Raw genomic sequence first — 18,541 nt, 5'->3', positions numbered from 1 at the left:
TAGTTTATGTGAATATCATACCAAATAACACAAATGAAATGTGAATGGGAAGTGAGGATGCTCTAGATAATGGCTGTCTATTTTTAATTGTTCACATATTTTTTCTTTTCCTCAGTGACATGGCCATTACTTGGCAGTCAACACTTATCGGCGAAATCGTCCAGGATTAATGGTCTAACTTGGGCTGGTAAAAAAATGTTGAAGTTGTCCCGATTATCAGCTCTGGAAAAAGAATAATGGTTGTTTGTCATTGTGTTAGGCTGAAAGAAAGAGTAATCTAACAAAACACAAAGTTAAGTACACTATTAACCCTTCATCGAGAACACATTTAGTGGGGGAAGAGGATGCCCAGATTGCTTTGTGTATGGCTCTGTTGCTTTTCTTTAGTTGCCAGTAGTGAGGCTTGAAGAAAGGACAAAGGGTCATCTCAATCTATAAAAAATTACCAAGGTTAGCGGCCATTCAAAATTAGAACTTACATAATGACATCAGCAGACAATCGCATCTTGTTTACTCGAAGCATATGAAAAGCCCATGTTAGAACCAAGGACATTTAAAAAAAAGAAATCAATTACAAGAAATTAATCTATTCATTCTAATGATTTGCATGTCTCCATTTCAGAAATACGTTGTACATTTCCATTGTACATTGCGTTTTCACTTATTTCACTTATGCTTGCTTGTCAAAATATGAGCAACATTCAGTAACTGCTGTCAGACATATCCTTACACGAGTAACCAAGACGGATTGTGAATATATACATATATAATATAAATATAAAACAACTCCACGCTACTCTGTAAAAGATGTCTGAAAGTCTGATTTGGAGCTTAGGATTTAGATAATGCATCATTCAAATGCACTATCTGACAATAAATGATAGGAATCAGCTAGCCTATAAGATTTCCCAGTATGATATTTAAAAGCACTGAACACTATACCGCCCGAAACCATGGTCACCTCAGCGTGGCCCACAGGACAGACAGGTTGTGACTTCCAGAGAGGGAGGCTATCTGTATGGCAGTGTTTCCTCTTCATCCCAGCCGCAGAGAGCAGCCATGTCCCTGCCTCATTAATCTTTAACAATAATTTTTCTTGTCTCCCTCCTTGGAAGTATCTATTAGCTGCTCACTGCTATCTGTTTGTGGGCTATTTTCTTCCCTTTTTCCCCATGAATGTTTGATATATTGGAGAGAGAATGATTGTTCACTGCAATGAGGCCAGCCCATGGCCCCAGTAAGACAAATTGCTCTATAACGCCTAAATGGCAGTCAATGATAACTCATTGTAAGGAGTGTAAGTGACTTCCAATGGAGTGGCTGGAGAAACTGAGAGTAATGGTGGTGCATGGGTGAAAAATAGATGTTTGGTTCTCTGTAATTACTCCATTAGGGGGCTCTCTGTTAATCCACCAAACCACAGCAAGTGTTTCCACAGCAGTTCCCAATAAATACAACTGGATGGAGACAAGAGGAGCCGTTTGTTTTCTTGTCTTTAAACTGGAATGCTGTAAAATGAAATATTTGCTTACACCTTTGGGATTGTATAAGTATCTGGCTGATCTCCTTTGAAAATAGCAATAAATAAATGCAAAAACAGATTTCAGGGTAATAAAATTAATGCCAAAAGCAGTTCTGCCTCATCATATATTGAAGACCTGCACGTGTCTGGACAGATTTGACCCTCTCTATTCCTCCCCAACGTGAGAGCTGTTCAACTAGAAAGGAAAGCGCTAGCAGGACAAAAGAGGACAATCTGTCCTTTCAGGAACCTAAGTAACTCACCCTTCCCATCCCCAGACACACATAATGATAACAATTTTTAGACCATTTGGTGTCTGCTCCCACAGCCTGTAGCACTCTGGACAAAGACTAAGCAAAAACTGCAGCAATATGGTCTTAAGGGTTTGATTTGACCAAACAATCTGCTTTCTTAAGTAGACTTTTAAAAACACAGCTACAAGCAATGCCCACAGCTTTGCCACTAAGTCGAGAGTCGACCTCATGCCCTTCTCAGACTGTACATCCCATCTGCTTGTATGCCCATCTCAGATTCACTCTGATGGGTTTAAACCTGCGTCCCTCTCGTTCTCATTTCTCTAAACCTGTGCTCATCCTTTAAATTTCACAGTAAAATGCCTGCGATACAAAATAATCACTGTGGTTCTCAACTGATGGGTTGTGACCCAAAAATGGGTCATGGGTCTCAAAGGGTCACGGAGAACATGGAAAAAAACAATATTAAAGCAAATAAATAATATAATCTTGTATACTTAAGACAATAAATAAGCTTATCAACTTTTAAAAGGGAGGATAAAATGTCCACGTCTATTGTTGTTGACATCAAATCAAATTTTACAGTATTGTAATGAAAATTAATCTTTCACTTGGAAGAAAGGAATGCCCTCATCGTCAAAAACCATGAATAACTGTACAAGGTGAAAGGAAATATGAACCAGACTACAATGTATTTTGTGTGTGTTATTGCATGAAACTATTGAAATTCAATTTTGTGCAATAAATACTTTAAGCAAAGCCCTTAGAGAATCACTGATCTACGCTACACGTGATTTTGAACATTATATGAACATTACAGTGAGGCAAGCTTTGTTCAAGACTAAAAAACAGCCCAAAGGACGCCAAATTATATTTGTGGTGTTTACCAGCAGTCTGAAGCTCACAATCATATATATATATATATGCTATTTTATTGAATATATCTTTTTTCTTAAAATGAAAAACAAACATTTTATCAATATTGTGTTTTATAGGAAAAACTCCAACTGCTTATATTTTAACTTCAAATGTTCACAGTGTTTCTACCCGCGTTTCATGAGGTGACAGATGCAGTTCTTTCACTGTGGCAGTGTGTAGTGCAGCAGCAGTGACGTGCCTCGCTCTCCTGTCACCTTAGAGCTTTCCCGCGCCCGCGCTCTAACACATCATTTTCACGGGCTATAGCGCCGCTCAGTGGATATATCTAATCCATCTTTGCTGCTTTATAGTGAATGGAGACCTTGGAGGACAAACAGAAACGTCCTGTCCTTCGCCCACTTCTTTTCTTGTTTGAATGTCCACATTTATAAATCTCAGGAAGTTATATTATGTCTAACCACTATAATGGACTTTTTAACTGTTATTACGCGTGGTGTTTACGCCATAAATTGACCACGCGGTGTTTATTGACGTGTTGTACTCACCAACACGACTGGATGCAAGAAAAGCTGTTGAAAAATGAGGTGAGTATAAACACCTGTAACACTGTATCCAAGCAACTGTCCAGAAATTCAATCAGAACAACAGTCCTTTCGATACTACGGAACTTTAGATGTTTACAAACCTATCCAGACAGCCCTCTTACTCATTTTTGGGCCTCACAGGCTCATTAAAATGATCACTGTTTGTAAAAATGCAATGGGGAGAGAATGCAAAAATGCTGAAACCTGTTAAATGGTAAACTAAGTTAACATATAAAATTATTATGGCTGAAAATATTGATCTAATTATTTAATCAATTGTTTATTGATGTAATGTAATGTAATAATACTAAATGTAGAATTGTTTTCATTTCATCTGTGAAAAAATAAGTAAGAGATTAGATGTATTTAGTTATTATATATGGATTTTATTTCTTAAAACATTATTCATATATAGCTACTAGAGTGTTTTATGATGTATGCAAGTACCATACATGCTGGTTTAGATAATGCCTATTGCACTATTTTAGTGTCATATACGTGATGTGTGTAGTTAATACTTGTCTTTATGGTATTATTGACCATTGTTACAGGAAAGACCAATTTTGATTAACTTGAAATTATCATGTGGTTTTATATTGTGTCATTTTATTATCAGCACAGTTTACAAAACCATCAAAAACAAGATCAGCAGCTCAAATACGTTGTCATGGTAGCCTTATGTAACTTATATATTTTATATTTAAACTGTAAAATAGACAGTCTCCAAAATGCCTTCCTGTAATGCTTGTTAATCATCATTGTATTTTTTACAGCAACATTCTGGCAATCATAGCTGCATGTTTTTACCGTACATTTAACAACAAAAGGTGTAGTTTTAGAGACATATTTAGGCACATATGGCCACTTTCACAAATGTCTAAACTAATGAGATGGAAAGGCCTGCATTTTATTGTTTCTGCTCAATTGTGTAGGATTTATTTTACACCGCTGAGGTGGATAAATGCGATACCTTATGAAGTGCTGTGTTTTTATTTTTACTGCTCATTTTGGCAGTAAAATCAGTTGTAAATCGAGGCTACTGGTGTAGGATGCTTAAAATGTCTCTTGTGAATCGCCAATTTGGCCACTCAATGCAAAACCGCTGAGTAAAATGTACAAAAATTAACATAAATATTTTGAAAACCCCCTAAAACATGGATATTTTCTCATACACTTTAAATCTGATGTTTTTCAAGAAGGGCAAGAGGAAAAGACTTGTAGAGTAGAACAGTGTGTGTTCTGACCTGCTTGAAAAGTGAGGTTTACCTTGATTAGCTTTGATTGATTAATTAATAACAGATCATTGAACATGCATGCTGAGATCTAACTGATTACTGGCCCTGTGGTAGGGGTGGGGGTTTGCCTGAATGCTTGCTGGGGTTGTAATTGTGTGCAGCTGGGTGGCCGGGTGCTTTAAGAGTAATGGAGAGAAAGCGAGAGAAACGAGAGTGTGGCCTCCTGCTCTTTGAAGCAGCCTGTCGCAACACGTCCGCCTGATATCACCTCTCTCTGACACCTCCCTGTACAGGATGAGACCGCACCGATTTAATGGTTTCAAGCCATATGTTGAAAAGCATTGTGGTGTGTGTGTGCACCTTGTTGCTAAAATAAAAGCTTTTTGCTTTGGGAATTTTAGCATATGGGTCATTGACGAATAAGGTTTCTGAAAGTGTACAAAACCATAATGGAGATATAATTTTTTACAAGATGGACAAAATTTGTCACCAAAAAAGTCATTTGGTTTAGCCAAAATTTTGGTTTTACCAAATGACACTAGTTTTGGTTATAACGAATGATGATATTTTAAAACAATGCTAACAGGCTGATATCTAGCAAAAGGACAATCAAACATTTTATATTCAGTAAATTCTTTTTTAAGTATTATATCATTTTCCATGTTTTATAGCGGTTGTACCAAATGACCGGATGTTTCAGGACATGCGTATGATGAGCAAGTGAAAACATGAATTTTTCAAATAGTTAAAAGAAAGTAAGTTACTTTGCTTTATGACCATGTGGTCTTTTGCAGGTGTCTGAATGATGTCACATCCTGACACATGATATTGACCGCATGACTTGATCCAAAATGGTCCCTTTATATTGGATACTCCGAATGACATCAATGAAATTCATTTTTTTCCGGACATTCTTTCTCATAACAAAGCAAAGACTTCTACACTATTTTTACTCTGTGTTGTTATATGATGTAAAAAAATCATGCCAGAATAAAAAATATATAAATTTTTTACATTTTATGATATTGTAATCACAAATGAAATGGCTGCATTGGCCTTTGGGCGGTTAAACCGAATGACCTTTTGACACTTCAAAATCTTTAAAATGCATTTATATGTAGCAAAATATAATTAAACCTTTTTGGTTTCAATAAAAGAGATCTAGTTGTACTACATTACATACTTTGGATGTCATATCTTTGGTTTTTTATTATTATTAAGGCCTTTGGACAAAAAAATGACTCTTCACGTCATTGACCCGTTTTTCATGATTACTTAGCCAAGTATTTTGTAAACTGGAGTTTTTTTGTAGTTAATATTACACTTTACAACTAAGTGACATCTCCTTTTTATAGTCACCACTAAATAACATTTGGGGCAATTTTGGGCATCAGAGCGCCTGTGGTCTTGTTTCTCTGGGCTTGCTTTGTATTAGATCAGTGTCCTTTATCTAACATAGCTCTGAAAAGATTTGCCTTTAAAGGGATAACAGTCTGTTTAAAAAGGCTCAGCGACGTGTTTGAAGCTCTAAGTGCAACAGAGGAGGGCTGGAGATTGGCAGTCTTCAGGATGTGTGAAGGAGGAACAGGCGAATTGCTTTCTCTCCTCACCCAAAAGGAGAGTATGTGGCCAAGCTTGATTATCCAAGATGAGAGAAAAGGATTGTTGAGTTCTAAAAATCTCACACTAAAGTTGTCCAGCGTAACATGAGATTCTCTCTTTGTATCTAGTTTTCTCACTCTTATTTTGTGATTGCGTGGTTCGAATTGTTTCATTTTCACCTTAAAATGGACAATTATGTTTGTCAATAATAATTGCTTTTTGCATATTGAAATACTAATATTATTACATGCATAATGTTATTAGTCGCCTGCCAACATTTGACGCTATAACCAAAAATATTCCAACATCATCAGGTAGCGGTTTGCCAACTGGCTAATGTTGGACATACAACATCTGGTTTGTTCAGCATTAATTCATATTAAAGGCAAAATAGAATTCATTTAAGTGTGCGATTGATCAATTTGGCAACTATGCTGATGATGTTATGATAGATTTGTTTTAAATGCTTTTTGTCACTCAACACAACCGCTGCCAAAATTGTGCTTCATGATTAGGCCATTGTAAGCTCACTACGCCTAATGAACACAGACTACGAGCTAGACTGCTCCGTTTGTGAATCTCTGCATCGCGACAGCCTGGTAATAACACAGCTGTGGCGTTATGTGACATCTCCAAGCATGGATCCAGGATCTTTGCTCCCCGGGTTTCGGGTGCCACTCAAGCCCTCCCTGTGAAAAGCTGTTTTTCATTTGATGCTCCAGCCGTTGGTTATTGTCAGCATATTCGAGAGGTCCTAAGTCCCGAAATGAGTCCTGTATTATTTTAGACTGGCTTGAATATTGCACGGCGGGAGGCTGAAAATGAGACCTTCCATCAAAAGATTGCCCGCAGCGCGTTCTACTCTGTGCAGCATTCGGGAGGTCTCACACAGAGCGAAAACACACTCTTTGACCACACAATTATATATTTATTATCAACTCCTTTGATGATTTTTTTTTTTTCTTTCTTCCACTTCTATTCTTTACCTGATTTTGGTAGCTGAAGTGGACTGGAATTGAAAAGCTTCTAAGCTGTAGTAAGAATGTGGGCGGCCTTGTGGTTTCGGGCTGTTAAAAGATTAGAGAAAATGCAGACAGCTAGTGCAGGCGGAATCAAGTGAACCATAAAATAAGGTGTTTTCTCACCTCCCTCGACTCAGGTGCACATCTCAGACAAGGTTTAACAATCTTGCAGTGCCTGTTTTATAAATGAATGAACCGTAGCAGTTGTTCAGCTGCAGATGAACGCCAGATGTGTTTCTAATTCATATTTGCAGTTAGTAGTGATGTTACTGCTGCCTATTTTTTATAGACATTGAAAATAAAATGATTTGTATTATCATAGACAAGCAAAATATAGAAGGAAATAATGGGTAGGAGTGAGATCAGGACATGTCTTGTGCCTGATTCAATCTTGCATCGCCCACATGAGCACCAAAGCATTAATATGTTGCAAGTTAACCACTTGGCCACAGCTCCGACATCCAGGAAATAGGGCTGGACGATATGTGACCTAAAATCAAAATCTCAATTAATTTTACCACAATTACGATTAATGAACAATTATTATTATTTTTTTTTTTTTTGCCCTCATATTTCACTGACAAGGTTTGTACTGTAAATATGCTTGACTATTAAAGGTGGGATATTTTTTCTGAATGAAAGAGTGCTCCGACATAACCGCTCACTTTCAGCAGTTACTTTATCTATGGTTCGTAACATTTCTTACAGATTTCTGCTAGATGTAAATCAGATACAGATAAATTAGCACAGTTACCAGTACATTTATTTGAATGCATTAATAAGAAAGCGATTGTGTGTGTGAATTAGTTATACTATCTCTCTATTAATTGTTAAGCTGTGGGTTGTAAGTAGTTATATCAAGGTGCGGTTTCACAAACAGGGCTTAGCCTATAAGCCAGGATTAGGCCTTAGTTCAATTAGGACATATAAGTAGCTTTTATAAACGTACCCTAGAAAAAAACATTACTGGTGTGCATCTTAAAGGTGCCATCGAATGTTTTTTTACAAGATGTAATATAAGTCTAAGGTGTCCCCTGAATATGTCTGTGAAGTTTCAGCTCAAAATACCCCATAGATTTTTTTTTAGTTAATTTTTTTTAACTGCCTATTTTGGGGCATAATTAGAAATGCGCCGATTCAGGCTGCGGCCCCTTTAATCGCTCGCGCTCTCCGCCCCCTCCCGAGCTCTCGACTCTATCATTGCATAAACAAAGTTCACACATCTAATATAACCCTCAAAATGGATCTTTACAAAGTGTTCGTCATGCATGCTGCATGCATGCATCGGATTATGTGAGTATTGTATTTATTTGGATGTTTACATTTGATTCTGAATGTTTTCTGCCATTTTTCGCTATTGTCCTTGCTTACCTAGTCTGATGATTCAGCTGTGCACAGATCCAGACGTTAATACTGGCTGCCCTTGTGTAATGCCTTGAACATGGGCTGGCATATGCAGATATTGGAGGCGTACATATTAATGATCCCGACTGTTACGAAACAGCCGTTATGTTGAGATTCGCCTCTTCTTTGGAGGTCTTTTAAACAAATGAGATTTATATAAGAAGGAGGAAACAATGGAGTTTGAGACTCACTGTATGTCATTTCCATGTACTGAACTCTTGTTATTTAACTATGCCAAGGTAAATTCAATTTTTAATTCTAGGGCACCTTTAAAGGTGCTGCAAGTATTATTCGAACAATGCTGTTGGCAATTGTTGAATTTGAAATCAACCCAAACAAACCCACCCCTCTCTTCATCGCTCCGCCTCCAAAACTCACACTTCAATCCTAATCACTCTGCTCCGAGTCGGTCTTGAAACCCGGCCCGATTGCTGCTGGCATGCGAGGTGAATGCACTACAAATGACGCTAAACACTGCATTCTCTAGCTGTCGTCAGTGTGCAGTAGTTTAACAGCAAAACTCTCACTATCTGGCCACTGTTACACACGCAATGCGAGTGGATGTGTTTATCACAGCTGACGCGCAACAAAATGCTTCACGAAAAATAAAGCGCAGTTGATGAACGAATTACAAAAAACGAACGTACAGTACACAAGAGTAAATACAAAGTGTTCGTGGTTAGTCGCAAACAGCACAGCAGCTCCAGACAATCAAAACCCAGTGTACTCACATGAGTAGCGGGATCAAAGCAGCCTCCGCGTCTGTTTTCAGGCCTTCCCGCTTAGCTCTCTCCAGCGCTGGAAAGCTTTTCTAATTTAAACGCAGGTCCTAAAGCGCTTGCCCAGGCATAAACCTTCATTCCGGTGATATTCTTTTGAGCTCTTTTGTATTGTCCCATTTCTCGTTTTGCAGTTTTTTTTCCTTATTTTCAAATCTCCCTCTTGCTCGTTCTCTCTCCTCGCCCCCTAATGCTGATTGGTTAGACGTTTGTTGTTGGTATCGGCCCTACTAACTTCCAAACAGTGTTTTTGAAATACTACAGAGTCCCCCTTTAATGGTCCCGTTTTTCGTGGTTTTTTTGAAGCTTTGATTGTGTTTATAGTGTGCAATATAACATGTGTTCATGTTTCGCATGTAAAAAAACACAGTATTTTTCACATAATTTACTTATCTGTATAGCGCTGTTTCCACTGTCATAAAAACGGGCTGATGACTTCCTTGTTCTATGAAGTCCCTCCTTCAGAAATACGTAACGAGTTCTGATTGTGCCAGCGGTTCCTGTGTTGTGATTCGACAGCTCTGAGCGCACCGTGCTCGGAAAAGTCACGCCTCTTACCATAACGTGGAGATGCATGCGCTCAGTGTTATTGTAAACATGTCTTTAATTTTACCCTATCAATTGAAGCCGGAATCAGACCCGGTGATTGGACTGCGGGATGAAAATAACAGCGTTTCGACGACATGGCGACAAACACACTCTACAAACGCAACTCTTGTGTATTCCTGTGGGCGGAGGTTAGTCAAAAAACTGTTTTAGTGACGTCATTAAAGAAGGAAGTAGAGGGATGTAGTCCAAACTGGCCGTTCGATGTAGGCGACTTCTATTAAATAAAATATCTCGCTTGGCATTGAACTTTGAGCTTTAAAATTTTACAGATTTTATTTATACTCTAACAACATTACACACTAACTAAAGTTTGAAACATGGGATCACGAAGAACGGGACCTTTAAGACAAAACAATGGTACTGACATTTTTAAAGATGTGTCAGTACAAGTTTCTTTCAGTTAAAACAGCTCAAACAGGCATTTTAGTCTAGGACTAACTAGATCTTCATGTGATGTGCGAGCTACTGTCTGTATGAGTTTGCATGCCACAATGCATCAGCGCAGTAGCTCAATATAATGATACACATCCAATGGTCTAAAATTGCTTGATTGTCCAAACTGGCAATCCACACATATAATTGACAAAGTTTAGAGAAGATGCAACTTCACACAAGTGAAAGTGATCTGGCTTCAGGGCTCGCACGTTGTCAGAGACATGATGTCGCTCGGCTCTCTGTGTCACAGAAAACAGCCTGGTTCCCATAGAAACCTGAGACTCGTGCACATGCGCGTTGGCTCGTCTAGCCTTATTAAGCATAAGAAACAACATTTATGGGACGGTTCATGTCAGATTTTGTTACTGATTTGAAATATGTTACTTAATTGTGAATTCGCTAAGCAGTTTTTGAGATTTCAGGATTCCTCCATTCAAACAGATAGGACTTGGTCTTGGATGCCCAAAATAGCTGCCCGGAGGCATTGCAAATATGGCCACCGAGTGAACGGACTTTCCTTGAAAGGGACTTTGGTTCGCCTCCGTGTAGCTTCCATGGCACTGACTGGATGGGGAGGAGTCACGTGACTACACACTCGGTAGTATGTTTTTAAGGGTAAAGAATTAAAACCGAAATAACATGGGAAAATTTTGTCGGTTAGAGGTTCTGATTTTCGTTTTCGATTTACTTTTCGATTAATCGTCCAGCTCTAGTAGGAAAAAATGGGTAGGAGGGAGATCAGGAAATGTCACATGCCTGATTCAGTCTTGTATTGTCCACCTGAGCACCACAGCTCAATATGTTGTGAGCTAACCACTTAGCCACAGCTCCAACATTCTGTTTTGAGTTTTGAATGTGAAGTTGTGTAGCCTCTTTGTTTCTGCACTGTCTGTGAACTTAAATTCAAATCACATCATCGTTTTGTTATATTGAGCTGTGGAAGACTGCTGTGCACAAACATCTCTGTATTATCTGAAATACATCAGAGGTTATTGTAAGGTTTTCTGGGTTGAAATTGATGGATGTACAACAAAACAAATGACAGTGTTTGTTAATTCTACAACACTTGTCTCTTTTAGCAGCATCCAACAAAGCACTTCACCACAGATTGAGGTTTGTATAAAAAATGTACCTTTGTTCGTCAAGTCATAAGCCTTGATAAGAATAGAAGAGAATACGTGTTAGAAAAAAAATAGCTGCCATATTCCAGAGCTGCTCATTTAAATTTCTTGAAAATGCCTGTCAGTGCTTTACAATATCCACTGACCTATTGTAAAGGCTAGTTCGAATTGGCTTACGTTAAAGACAGGAGATGCCATTTGCATGGAAAAGTCCTGCTTTCAGCAGGGGAAAAGTCAGACAACAAAACCTCAGACTTAATCAAGGCGACTTCAACTGCCTGCTACCTTTGGGACGGATCCATATCTCTTTTTCCCTGGAAGAAATGGTGATGATGGCAGGCAGAAGTGTCCTTTGTGTCTAGTGAAGATATCGAGTGTTTGAAGTGTTAACGCGGATACTAAGCCTCTGGGGCGAGCGGGTGAGGGCTGCGTGTCACACTAAGGGATGGGACTTGGATCTTTACTTCCTCTCTACTGACCTATGACCGTGGCTGGCTTTCAGGGTTGCGCTGGTTCCCAGTCCTCCGAGGCAGTGTCCGCTTTGATCAGATCACAAATTGCAGTGGAAAAAATATCAGTTTTGTTGCCACATGCTAAAATAAGTATTCCACAGAAATATATGATCACACCTAAAATTCAAATAAAAATCTTAAAATTTTTATATTGTAATAATTTCACATTTATACATTCCAAATTAATGTAGAAACAACATAAAGACTGCATATTTTAAATATTTAATCTAACAGGTAGGAAATATACAGAAATTGAATAAAGTTATCAAACACTTCACATTCTTCACTGCATAAATTATAAATTAAATATAGATTAATCCTTATAAAAACTATAAAAGTTATTCAGTCAAGAGCAGCCAGTAACTGATTTTCCCTTTGCCTTTTGTTCTTTGATTAACATTAAGGCTGAAAACGAAATCACCCCCTATACCCTTATTCACTATTCCCTAAAGTACACTAATACAGTTCACTTGAAGGAGTGACTGAAAACGAGTGAGTGAATTTGGACACTGAGTGCACCGGAAGGGCTGCCGCTTTTGCATAGTTTGTGTTTGCTGTTTAATAATCTTTTGAAACTTAGCAAACTGGCAGCTCCAGTAGTAAGATGAAAGGATTTATCTTGAATTCTGTCATGGAAATTATGTAAAACCCTAGATAAATAACGTAATAATAACTTTTTTTGTGTTCAAAATTTACAAAAATTATGTTGTATATGAGAATGTACAACATAAATCCATTTTCCAAACCGTGTTTTTGTCTTAGCCTGAATCATTATGGTACACTTATAATAAGTGTTTATATTCTGACTATTTCAGACTGGACTATAGACATAAACGGAGAAAAGTAGCTCCTGCTACAATGTTCTTCCGCAAGACGCGTGTAGTTCTGTTTATTAACCACTAGAGGGCCAAAAATCGCAGACTGCAGCTTTAATTTAAGTCTTTGCTTACAAGAATACTCAACAAAACAGATGGCATAATTTAGTGTGTTTTTGTCCATTCAAGCGCAAAAGAGAACTCAATGCGGCTGGCGCGCGAGGTGTGTGTGTGTGCGCGCGCGCGTCACAGAGACAGGAGATTCAGGAGATTCACCGCACTGCATTCTCTTTTGTGTCTTGAATGGTTTAAAAGCACTTAGAAAAAAGAATGATAAATCTTTAAAAAAAGAATGATAGTGTGATCATATAATGTAACAATAGCTAATGGATGATGGAAAAAATGGATGCTGCATTAATTGTTACATATTTTTAATGCGTTAAACTGAAAAAAATTATCCCATGCATTAACGTTAATTTTGACAGCCCAAATATATATATGTATATGTTTTATATTATATTATATTATATTATATTATATTAATGACATATTTAACGTTCCGTATCTTGTGAAACTGAATATCTTTCATGGACACTCTTCCAAGCACCTCATGTTTACATGTTCTTTTGTGCTGCTGTTTGTGTAGTGGCCAGACTGACATGATCCATTGAGGCCACACATAAAACATCTTGCCATCTGCACTCCAAGCGTGGTTTTCAGCTGCATTCCCCCATCCTTGCTTTTTCCTGCCTGTGTGCAGCCTGACCCCTCTCTTTCCTTTTCCAGGCTACAGTGGCCCAATGCAAAGAAGCTTTCAAAGGCACTGTCTGCTCAAATCAAGTCAGGGGCCCTTTTTAGACTCGGCTCAAAGATCATAGCAAGTTGAAGTCAGGGAGGAGGATGACCCTTCCCTTCAGGCTTGATCGGATCTTGGCCCAGTCAAAGCCGGCAGGGTTGTGTCTCTGTGTGGCCACGTCTCTACGGGACTGGGCTGTGTGATAGTGGGAATGAAAGAGGGCACCAGCCTGAGCTGCAGTATTGCAGTGTCAGGCCCCGTGTCCCTGCGGTCTCTCAGAGCAAACGGGGGAGGCAGAGGACACAGCCAGCGGGGCTGCGGGCCTGTAGCCAGACCTACAGACTGTGGCATGTCATACCAGGGCTGTCCTAGTGCTTTTATTTTTGAACTTTGGGATCAGGTCAGGCCTGTGATGAAGGGCAGACAAAGATGCAAGGAAACAAAGGACCATGTAGAAAAGCTGAATATTCATTATAACAATCCTGACAGAGTTAAAGACTTCTCTGTAGTTTATTCAAACATGTGTGTTTAAACATGACTAGGATTTGGAAACAAAAATCCTTTCCTTTTTTACCCACACCAAATAATGTTCATTTTAATCTTTTCTGTCAGTTGAAAAAATACAGTGCAATTTGTTCTTTTTAGTGAATCAATAACTTATAACTAACTGTGGGACTAAATCAGTGTAGTTTATGATTGATTGTTTAAATTATGAGATGCTAAAGATACTAAAAAAAAAAAAAAAAAAAACACTCCAAAGATTCCAAAGATTAAAATGAGTCACTAAAATAATTATAACTAAAACAATTAAATTGGAGACTTCCAGAAGTTTGGAGGTGAATTAAATTTTCAGTTGCTTTTAAAGCCTTCTTAAAAAAATAGGTTGCAGTTCATAACAGTGCATGATTTAAATTGGTAATTTTCATTCGAAATGTCATTCGGACCGGGAGTGCACCGGGGTACTGAACCCGAGACTACCTGTAGGAGGTGGTCTGAGTTCGGTTGCACCGTAACTGTTAAAGCAACTCGAACTCGGGTGCTCGCTTGTTCAGGATGTAAAGCAACCTGCACATGCATTTTAGTTGATAACAACATCATAAGTTCAACAAAACACACTTAAGGGATGAAAGTGGTGATGATTTACCTTGGATACGAGCAAGAGTGAGCATGCAGTGTAATTGCGCATAGTGAGTGCAATCAGATCGACAAATGAATGACTCCCAATACGCTGTCTCCTCAAAAGAGTAGATGCTTATACAGTAGATGTGAGTGTCGTTGTGTCACTCCGCCATGCATAATAGCACTAAATTAAAAAAACAAATAAATCACACTCTGATTCGGACCGCAGCAAATGTGCCCAGTGTGAAAGCCCCCTAAGTCGTCTTGGTCCCCCGGTTGAGAACCGCTGATGTAAACGGGTGTAAACTGATTTAAATTTATTTATTATTGAAATGATGCCATCATTATGTATTTTTTTAAGTACCAAAATATTCATTACCGGAATCGATTCTCATCTCTATGACTCATTTTTTCCACCTTATCCTTTTCCATTACTCCCTGTTGCTTATTTTATTTACTAGCCAGTTACGTTAAGCGACTGGCAATACATTCAAGGTATACAATTTTTTTTTTTTTTTCCCTGTGTGTGTATTCCCTGGGTAATTAAACCCATAACCTTGACATTGCTAGTGCTACATTTAACTTTAAGGGCACCCTTTCTGGGTACGAGCCCAGAACTTTACTCACTGTGCCACACAACCATTTTCATTTCAATAAATTTAACGTCCTGTACTATTAGCATTTAGTCATACCCCATGTTTGGTCGTATTCACCTACGGCTACATTCACACTATGTATAGATGCAGCAAGACAGTGTAGGACATTGTTGGCTCACACGAGTTTCGCTGCTGAGGGCAGGCATTAGTGTGCAGTCTCATACTTCACTGTTGCATAGATTAAGCCCATCAAAGGCGACCGCCATGCCAGGCTTCTCTTCACTGTAAATTTAGCTGCAGGTTGTGATGGTGGGAGCTAACAGTCCTCATGTTGACACATAGGATTAGTCCCTCTGTGATTTTGACCCTGTCCCTGCTTGACTGGTGCAAAACACACAAGCCCATGCACACACGCTTCCAAACACACACACACACACACACACACACACACATACACAAACATACCCTCGCTCTCACCCGAGATCAGTGCATTCATTAAAGCTAACATATTGCTTAAAGATGGCCTCTCTTTACATAAAGGCATGCAGGTTTTGTGCCGGGCCCAGTGTGTGAGGTAAAGGGCTGAATTTTAAATGTGACAGTGCCTCGCCTTCCCATTGACCCTGCTGAAAAAGCTCAGTGATCTCATTCTCCGCTTCACTAGAATGCTGCTGATTCTCTCCCTAGCAATGTTACCCTTGCTTTAAAGGGAGCCTCTGTAGAAGCTGACAATAGCATATCACTGCAGGCTACTTTTCTCTGTATTCCCTTAAAATAAGAGTAGAGGGAAAATGACTTAATTCATATGCCTTTGATATGGAGATCCAGGCTGACCTCCTGTTTAAGCGCTTCAAAGAAAGAAATTAACTGCCAGAAAACATAATCCATCTGAATATGTGCAAACTTCAGACTGGCAGGAGGAGCGGTGAGAGCTGCATCGTGCCGCTTTGTGCTCAGGTGATCGCTTGTGAGGAGTTGGTGTTATTGTTGCCAATTTGTTAAAGGCCCAAATCTTTCCAAGAATGTCTAAATCCAGAGAAAGAAGCAATTATAACCAGGACATGGACCGTGTGTCTGTGCGTCGCCTATCAATGCCATTATACCTGCGTTACCCTCTATTTCTGACATTCATTGACAGAAAACTAATCATTGTTATATAGCTCAACACAGTAAGTCTTATTGTTTAAATCTTGTCTTCTTGATTTACAGCGAGTACCATGTTTTACCATGCCTAATATTAATCTAGCTTACTGCAGTGTGCAACAAGTGTCTCACAGTAGCCGCCGAGCAAACACACATAGTACTTTTAACACACAAATGTATCTAATATGATAAACAGTGCTGCGTTACCCCACATACACATAACCAGAAGAAGCAAAAGCAGTTGTTTGCGGCATAATAAAAGCTCCATTGCACTGTCGCGCTTGTCTTTCATTAGCGGCCTCGTTCCTCTCCAATGGCTTTCAGCCCCACTCTGCTTCATACTACAGTAATGTTAATAAATTTTGAATACATTAGCTCATACATGAATATGATTTCTGCCCGAGTCTTGTCGGATTCTTTTCCACTGGCTGTAGACATGAAGACAACACTCCCATAATTCTGCAAAGTCAAGTCGTCATCAAGCTATGGCTTTTGAATACGCAACCTCTAGCGGTGAAAAATTACATATTGTGCCTATTATAATGGCTATTGTAACCCAAAGCTAATCGTATTATACTTGTAGTCATCAGATTCTTTCGGGTATTTGTTGGCATTACATCTCAATGAGATCATAATGATATGTAGCTTGTATAAGCTATTCGATTGAGATTACATCCAATGCTGTGGTGATCTTCCTGCCCTCGAAGCCTGTGTCCCAGCAGGGGATGGCTGTAAAGTGATATCACTAAGCTCCGTTGTGTGTAAACTGACTCTGAATTGTCTTCAGGACTGGAGACCTGAGGTCAGGGAAGGGCAAGGAGGTAACTGCCATGCATGAAGGGTGTATTATACCATCTACTTGCATGGATCAAAGGCTCAGATCAGATGGACTTGAACTGCTATGCCACAGCCGTGTGTGTAAAGTTGCACTAAAGTGGCTCTCTAGAACAGAGGATGTGAACATCCTGGTCCATCCACTTCCATCCTCTCTGCTGTTTTGGGACAAACAGAGTTAATAGGGTGTGTCTGAGGCATTTGACAACAGTTCTTCAGGGGAATCAGTCGGTCCGGGAAAGAGGATACCTTCAGCTACCGCAGTAGCCGTATACATAACAGCACACACAAAAGGGAGTGTTTTACTCCGGCAGGATTTTGCCTCGTTTCCCGCACTGAATGAGAGGAAGATTTAGCGTCAGCTCTTGTATTTTCAGTCGTGGGAATTTACTTTTATGAAGTGCTTGGGGAAACGTGCTGTGCCTTTAAGTGGTATTTCCCCTTCAGCTTTAAACACCAGGGCATATACATTAAAGTGACACCACTCTCACCAGCAATGATTATAATGTTTTTTTTAGAGTTACTGTCAGGCATCACAGCACCAGGCCAGTCAGGTGAGCATAACTAAGCAGTCAGTGTTTTGAGAGACCCTGGAAAGGTATTTTAGTTGGTTATAAATGGTTATTTGTTGCACTTTCAGGAAAGGAAAAAAAAAGTCTCACATAGATGCATTTTCTTCCTTTTATGCACTTTAAACTTGTGTGTACATGTATAGCATGAAATGTGAATAAAATATGGACCCTAAACAAAAAAACAAAAAACAAAAAAAAGTTAATTGAGCACCAAATCAAAATATTAAAATGATTTCTAAATAATCATGTGACACTAAATACTGGAGTAGCTAATGATGCTGAAAATTCAGCTTTGCCATCACAGGAATAAATTACATTTTGAAATAGACTAAAATGGAAAACAGTCATTTTAAATTAATAACACAGGTATTTCACTATTTCTATATTTACTGTATTTCTGATCAAATAAAAGCAGTCTTAGTGAACATAACAGTTTGAAACATAGGGTTTTGTGTATACTGTTTTTAATATTGATTTAGACAAAAAGTACAAATGCCTTTTAATTGTTACCAAGTTTCAGTATTTACACTTCAAGCTTTTCATCTGCATAATGTAGACTGATATTAATACTGTAGCTTAACATGAGATTCTTAGTGTAGCCAAAATACAGACATTATCCTGAGAGACCCAGCCTTGGGTCAGAGGTGAAAAGTCACCCCATTGTCTAGTCATGTTTCATTCCCCATCACTGTAATGACCTTTAGATGG

At 38.8% G+C, this 18,541-nt stretch overlaps 1 long non-coding RNA gene across 1 annotated transcript in view; it reads left to right on the top strand.

Moving 5' to 3' along the window:
- The first annotated feature begins 2,880 nt into the window (after nucleotides 1-2,880).
- LOC125254327 overlaps nucleotides 2,881-18,541 on the top strand; it is a 40,822-nt gene continuing 25,161 nt past the window's right edge. The window contains exon 1 of the long non-coding RNA XR_007181633.1: nucleotides 2,881-3,239. This is a non-coding gene — a long non-coding RNA (uncharacterized LOC125254327). The remainder of the gene's footprint in view (nucleotides 3,240-18,541) is intronic.

Source organism: Megalobrama amblycephala, linkage group LG19 (assembly GCF_018812025.1).
Source record: "Megalobrama amblycephala isolate DHTTF-2021 linkage group LG19, ASM1881202v1, whole genome shotgun sequence".
In the NCBI taxonomy this organism is placed as follows: Eukaryota; Metazoa; Chordata; class Actinopteri; order Cypriniformes; family Xenocyprididae; genus Megalobrama; species Megalobrama amblycephala.
The sequence above is the reverse complement of the archived record's forward strand: the minus strand, read 5'-3'. Positions and strand labels throughout refer to the sequence as shown.